This window comes from Chenopodium album, chromosome 14 (genome assembly GCF_948465745.1).
Source record: "Chenopodium album chromosome 14, dcCheAlbu1.1, whole genome shotgun sequence".
NCBI classification, from domain to species: domain Eukaryota; kingdom Viridiplantae; phylum Streptophyta; class Magnoliopsida; order Caryophyllales; family Amaranthaceae; genus Chenopodium; species Chenopodium album.
The window spans coordinates 20,475,431-20,483,095 of record NC_137847.1 but is presented as its reverse complement, the minus strand read 5'-3'; positions in this window follow the sequence as shown (position 1 = coordinate 20,483,095).

Genomic DNA, 7,665 nt, shown 5'->3' with positions numbered 1-7,665 from the left:
CGCTGAAAAAATTAAATCTTACTTGGCTCTCTAAAAACTCGGGGAAAAACTCCCCTTTATATATATATGTATATTAGATAAGTTCAGATAAGTTGTGATAAGGGTTAATCAGGGCTACCCAAGTTTAATTTATAACTAAAATAAGTTCTAATAAGGGATAATAAGTTCAGATAAGTTCAGATCAGTTCAGATAAGTAAAAATTAGGTGAATAGAACACGAAAAACTTTTGTATACACCCACTTTACACTAATATTAATGTACATCGAGCAGTATAAGGGATAACTTTTAAGCTAATTTTAGGGTAACTTTTTATCTTTTTTATAGTAATTTTAAAGATAATACAATTTTTATATAAATAGACAACAAAAAAAGTTTTATAAAGGTAATTTAATTACATTTAATCACTAATAATTGATTTTTAGTCATTTAAAATGTGGTTCTTTACTAATAAAGCGTAGATAATTTTTATTTGTATTGGGTAAATTTTATTCATTTCATGGGTAACTTTTATTCATTTTAAGGGTAACTTTTGATCACTTTAGACTATTTTTATAATGGATGTATAATAATTATTGTACTCTCGATTTTTTTAAAAGTTTGTGATAGAACACACTCTCACTTATCTCTATCCTTTTAAAAATCAGAAGTTGTGTTACTATTTGAAATCTACGGTGTATTACCGCTTTTACCCTTCTTTTTTTTTCCTTTTTTTCGATTTTCTTTTCTTTTTCTTTTTAGAAAAAACAATGAAAGAGGAGAAGTGTTGGACTTAATGATTTTGATGATGACACAACCTCACTTACTTATAAACTAATAAGTGCTTGATTGTTTAAGTGTGTACTCAGTTGCAAAGACCAGGAGAATTAAGTGTCTTGTAAAGATACCATGAGGAACAAGAAGGTCAGAAGCAGAGCTATCCATAAAGAAGAGTTCCTTTGCAGGAACTGGTGCTTTAGAAATAAAGACTTGAGAAGAGAAGGTTCCCCTCAGGGAACAGAAGCTTCAGAGCAGAAGCTTCATCAGAGAAGAGAAGTTCCTCTCAAGGAACAGGAAGCATCGGAGTAGAAGCTTCACCTAAAGACATGAAGACTAAATATATTTATATATTTTAGGATTTATGTAAGTATGAGAAATTAGTTACACTCGAAAAAGCTGTGTGGAATTGGTCTAAGTTGATAAAATTGTGCATGCTAGTTTTTAGGAAAATTGTTATCTTCTAACGGTTATCTTTTTCCTAACAAAAAGATTTTATTTATTCTGATTTTTGAAAATATCTTTTGCAAATAAAATCTTCCACGTTTTCTAAAAACTTGCGGCCTACTCCTCCATGATCTTCTTCAAGTCATGGTCTTGCACATTGAGGAGTTCATGTTTCCTTAATTTTAGGAACATAATCTTCTTAGTGGGGTGGAGTAGTGGCGTAGTGGAATTGCTGCATAAAAAAGTTTTTCCTAAACGAATTTTGGTCTATAAATAGCTGTTGATTTCAGATGGAAAAGCTCACCCTTGCTCACATAAGTTTTCTAACTTTTAATTCGAGTCAAGTGTCAATTCCACACAAGCTAATTAGAGTGTTCTTAATGTTCTTATACTAGAGTTTGTTTTTCTTTCGAGTTGTAATTTGGGGAATGGGGAAGTTTGAGTGAATTTATGTATGTGAGAAAGAGAAGTGAGAAAGAAAAGAGAAAGAGAAGAGAAAGAGAAGAGAGATAGAGAAGAAAAAGAGAAGAGAAGAGTAACAAGTTGAGTGACTTGTTCCTCGGGGTTTCAAGTTCGTTGAGGAACTTGAAGTCTGAGTCTTTAGTTTGTAATAGGACCATTTGCCCTATTCTAGTGAAGATTCTTTTCCCAAAATCCCAAGTGGTCGTGGTTTTTCTCCTTGTTAGAGCCAAGGAGTTTTCCACGTAAAAATCTCTCTTGCATCTTTTAGTTCCTTCAGTTTATCTTTCTGTTCCTTTAGCTTACTTAGTCTTAATTCCGCAAAAAAAAAAAAAAAAAAGTTTGGCTAAACTCTCATACTACAATTCAACCCCCCTTCTTATAGTATTCATTGAAACAACAAGAAGCTACGTGTACCATTGTTTCAACCTTTGCTGACTTTGCATGCTTTTAGCTAATGTGGCATTCTTGTCCCCACCTAAAACGGTTCTTTTTTTTGGGTTTTGGTTTTTTTTTGTTTTTTTTCCTTACTCCTTTTTTTTTCTTTATTTTGTTTTCTTTATTTGGTTTATTTTCTCACCATTTATTTTCTCACCATTTTTTTTCCTTTTGGTTTTGTGTTTATGATTTCTTTTTTTTTTTCTCATTCGTTTTTTAATAAATTTAAAATTTAATAAGTTAAAAAAAAAATTCATTTCTGGTGATTGCCTAAGTTGTGCTTTGTTTTGTATTTTTTTTCCTTCTTTTGTTTTCCTTTTAAGAAAAAAAATGGGTTTTAAAAAGTGTCTTTATGCATGCTTTAGTTATGAATTTTCTTTTTCCTTTTCAAAAATATTTAAATTTTGGGTGTGAAGGATGATGACTGTTGATTTCTTGTTGCTCTTATTTTTTTTCCTTATTTTGTTTAATTTTTAAAAGATGTTCAGAGCATGTGTTGAATCAGACAGTTTTTGGGGGTTTTGTGTTGCTAATTCAGCATGTGTTGTATTAGTTTACCATATGTGGCTTTGGGTTGGTAATTAATAGGAACTAATTAAATAATCATGATTAATCTTGAAAAGAAGTAGTACAATAGAGCAGTTTGGTTTACAACTTAGTATAGAGGATTGGTTATTGCAAGAGGGAGGGGTTAATTCAGTCAATGAGAATGGTTACTTACAAAGATGTGGTCTTCCATACATTAAGGGTTATTAGAGTGTAGCATTGTGTATACTTCTTTGACTGCCAATAGTCTTTGAAATTGTGTCTACAAGACTTGCTGTTAGGTGTACTTTTATTTATTAAAAAAATAGCTTTTTGTTCTTTAGGTGTGTTCTTATATTAGATATATATATATATATATATATATATATATATATATATATATATATATATATATAGATGATTTTGCTTGTTTGTGGTTTGCCTAGCACTTGCACTCTTTCCTACAATTGATTTCTTCTGCTTTTGGTGCTTAAAAACTTAAAGCAAAGTGATTATAATTCTAAACAAAGAAAGATCAGGTACTTAAATCTTGTTAGTTGCTTGGGATAAATGTATTTGTTGCATATGTATCTTATTGAATATTACATTGTTACGATCTATGCAACAATTGCCGATAATCTAATGGACCAATATCTTGATTATCCATGACAAAAGACAATTCCACACATTACAGGACTATGACAAGGACATATCAGATTTTCCATAGTAATTTGATCTTGATTTGTTCTATGAAATAACTTGTTATTAGTTTACTGTGATTTAGTCATGGATGTAGTCTTAGGTTGTCATGAGGTATGGTGGTTGGTTTAGATACTTTCATTGCTAATTTCATGTTATTTGTTGTTAGGAGAAGTGTTTGTTTAGTTTGTTATTATCTGCTGAATCATGTTATGTATTGTTAGGAGGTGTGTGTGTTGCTTGGAGTATAGGTTTTTAGTGATTAGTTGATTGGTTTGGTGTTGTTTGTTGTTGGGAGAAGCCTGTGTTATTTGGAGTACAGGTTATTAGTGATTAGTTGTTTTAGTCAGCTTTTCAATAGGTAGCTTTTTATAGAAATAAATGGTGGCCATAGATTAGGTCTCTGTTGTGTTCTGTAAGGGTTTAGGTGCTAATCTGGATGAGCTTGTCGTGTAATGTAGTCTAGGGATGTGCTGTTTAGGTTGAGTAATTTTTAGATTTATGGAGTAATTTTTATATTCATGGAATAATGGTCACTCCTTTTCTGGGTTTTCTGTGTATCTGTTGTGATTTGTTCATCCATGGAGTCATTTATATTGTAATTTGTTTATTATGAATTAGTCATGGAATAACTTGTTTCCCTTTCTGGCCTTTTAAAAGTTGTGTATGGAATGTGATGATTAAATTTTTTTTTCTTTTTTTTTTATTTTTTTTTTATATATATCATGTCATTAAGAGATGTGGACTTGCTTTTCATGCTGTTATATCATGGTATATGGTGATAGGAGGAGTTTTGGTTTCCTGTCATCTCTTGTTTATTTTTTTTAAAAAAAACTTTTTCCTTAGGAAGTGTTCTGTTTTGAATATAGGTTATGGTTGTCTATCTATGGAGCTATGTAAGTGCCTTTTATCATAGAGTATTTATTGTGTGTGATTGTTGCTACTGTTTTGAGCTGCTTTTCTAGGGTTGTTTATGAGAATATTGGGTCCTATCATAGGTTGATTTGGTGCTATAAAAAGGCAAGAGGAATTGTTTAGGTATCTGCATTAATTTAGGCTGTATATAATGGTTGGTGCTTTGGACCTATATTAAAATTTTATGCCTGTGTTTACAGGTCATGGACTTGCCACCCATACAAGTAGTGATGCCATTTCGTCCTCTTCTGAAGCAAATTACTAAGTACTTGAACTTCCCTAATCCAGATTACCAGTTTGTTGATGAGCCAGGGAGCATTTCTTGTGTGGTGATCCAGACAGATTGCGGGCCCATTGCATCTGTTTACATTGGTGGCTATACTAACAGTATAGAAGAGTCCTGTGAAGTGGCTGCTAGAAAGGCTGTTTATGACCTAATGAAAAAATATGAAATAGTTGTTGAGAATGTGACTTATTTAAGAAAACAAATGTATGATCACTGTGGTCAGTTGTTTTGGTTCAAGAAGGAGGAGCTAGAACGCATTGAGAAGGAGGAACGCAAAGTCTGTATTTACGAAGACCTTCCTTTTGGAGCTGAAAACAATCATAAGAAGATTGTAGTGGACTTTGTTGTTATTTTAAGGGCTATCTATAGAACTGTTGAGATAAGGTGCACTCTAATTGAAACCATTGAGCATTCTCCTGATGAGTACACTTCCTGGTTTACTGTCATGCCTCATAAAGAAGGGATAGGTTTTCGGAGTTTATTTAGTGATTATTGCCAAACTGTAACTGCAGCTAAGCAAAGTCTAGTTAGAAAGGTTGTGGACTATCTTAGCGATGTCTTTAACCTTGTAATAGTTGATGCTAATTATAAGCCATCTTATGTAACCTAGAGAGGGAGAGCTATGTAAGTGTCAAAGAACGTGTGTTGGGAATTAAGGAGGAGTTGGAACCTTCTACCATTCTTATTGAGCAGGATTGTCTTACTCCACTTGGACAGGATTTTCAGGTTCCCGTGTCTATCCCACCTATTTTGCCTCCTAAGAAGCGCCTTTTACGACACATATATGCTGAAACATCTCCTGTTGCTGATTCTGGTTGTAAGATGGTCTTAGTGTTTCCAGTGCTAGAGGATTTGGCTCGTTGTTTTAAGCGTGCAAAGTTTGGTGTTGATAAGAATTAGGTCCTATTAGTGTGTCCCTTAAAACTAGTACTGCTGTAGATGTATTACCCAGCTCTTTTGCTTATTTATGTAGCTGGGTTGCTGCTCTATTACTAGGATTATCATAGGACTATCTACTATCCTTTAGTGTGATTTTAAGGCTATATCAAGTGACACTGTGTAAAATATCTTTTGTGAAAAACATTTCTACTGCTACACTTATGTACTTCGTTTGATGTATTTGATGAAGTAATGTAATGGAGTTAGTCAAATTTTTTTTGTATGATTTCTGTTCAAATTATTGTTTTGGTCTCTAAGATATGTAGAATTTACATATGTTCTTTACTATATTGTTTATTTACTAAAGTACTTGGAATGTTGTTGGCTAGCTACTTATTAGATTTTATATTTGGTAACCAGGATTGATGCATTACAGTTGCTCATCCTGTGGAATTACAGTAAGATAGCTACGCAGAATCGTTGTTTGTTCAGCTATGAGTATGTCCTATAACATATCATTTTTCCTAGTTAAATAGAGATAACATTGAAGGTTATTTTTCTAAGCTTTGTATTTCAAAAATCATGCTGTATATAATTTATTACGAGAACCATCATCTTCAAAAGGATATAGCACTAAACACCTTAAAAGTTTAGAGTCTGGGTCTCAGGATGGAATGCAAGTGTATATAGCTGTTGAAATATGTTCCAGTAAATTTTACATACATGAAGATGTTTTATTTTAGATATGAATCAATTAATTCTAGCAATAGAGGCTTTTCATACTTAGAAAAATAGCTAATGCAACAGCTGCATGTTTCGCTTCTTTTGTTTTGCTATCGATGCAGACTCTGCCTGCTGCAAAGTGTGCAAAGATACCCAAACCCAAACATCATGTTATAAGTAATTCAGTTTGTGCTTAATCTTATATGGCATATCAAATCTATGTTAACCATTTGGATAAAGATATACATGCATTTCATATCTGTATTACCTATTTGGATCAAGATAAATATGTTTGAATATTTTGCAAACATGTTTTGGTAAGCAGCAATCCCTGATGCAGCAATTGGTAAGAAATTACCTGCAGAACCCTACCAACTTCCTTCTCCTACTGAGTGTTCCAAGTGTGGGGCACGCAAATTTGCTTTTGAAACACCCCACTTCTGCTGTGCTGATGGTGAAGTTAAGATTGCTACAAACGACTGCCGTGCACAGCTGGTGAGGCTACTCACTTATATGGACGAAGATGCTAAGCATTTCAGGCAATACATACGCTTGTATAACAACATGTTTGCATTTACATCATTGGGTGGAAAATTTGATGCTAAAACCAAAAAAGGGATCTATGTTTTTAAATTACATGGTCAACTATACCATTATATTCCCTATTTACTTCTTGGAAAAGAAGGGCCTAAATACATGCAACTCTATTTTTATGATGGAGAACTTGAGGCTAAAAAAAGGCTAGGCTGTTTTCCAAAACTAAGGGAAGATGTGTTGGCTATTCTCATGGAAGTTACTAAGATAAATCCTTATGCGAGGTTCTTTCATTCACTGAGGGAAATCCAAGTGACTGAGTCTATATAGATTTTGATAAACAAAACAACTGTGCCAGATCAGCGTGTTTACAATGCTCCCTCCACTGATGAGGTTGCTGTCATCACTACAAAATTAAGTCAATATAGCATCAACTAAAATTTGTTGCTATTAACCCAAAATTCGTTGCCAACTCTATTTAGCTACGGATTGGAAACGAAAATTTGTTATTGCTAAAAGGCTTATTGCCATGAGATTTTAGCGACCAGTTGCAATGCAATTTTGTTGCAATATTGCATCCATTTAAATATAGTTTCCATGATGGTTGCTATTTTTGGTGCATTTGTTGCCAACTTTGGCAACAAATTACCGTTGGTTGTTGCTAAAATTAGCAACAAATCATTAATGTTAGTTCCTAAACTAGCAACAAATTATTAATGTTGGTTCCTAAAAATAGCAACAAATCATAATTATTGGTTGCTATCAACACTACAAGATAAAAACCCAATCCCTATTAGCAATTCGATTCAACCCGATCCCGGCCTTTACCAATCTCAAACCTCACTCGAGTCAACTCGGCTCGACTTTGCATGTAAGGCTCTTTTAATCCCTAGTCTGAAGAATAGTAGTTGGTAGGAGTCGAACTTGTGACCTCAAAGTCACATGGTGAATCCCTTACCAACTATACCAAGTACTATTTGTCTACTTCTATGCATATAAATTATAA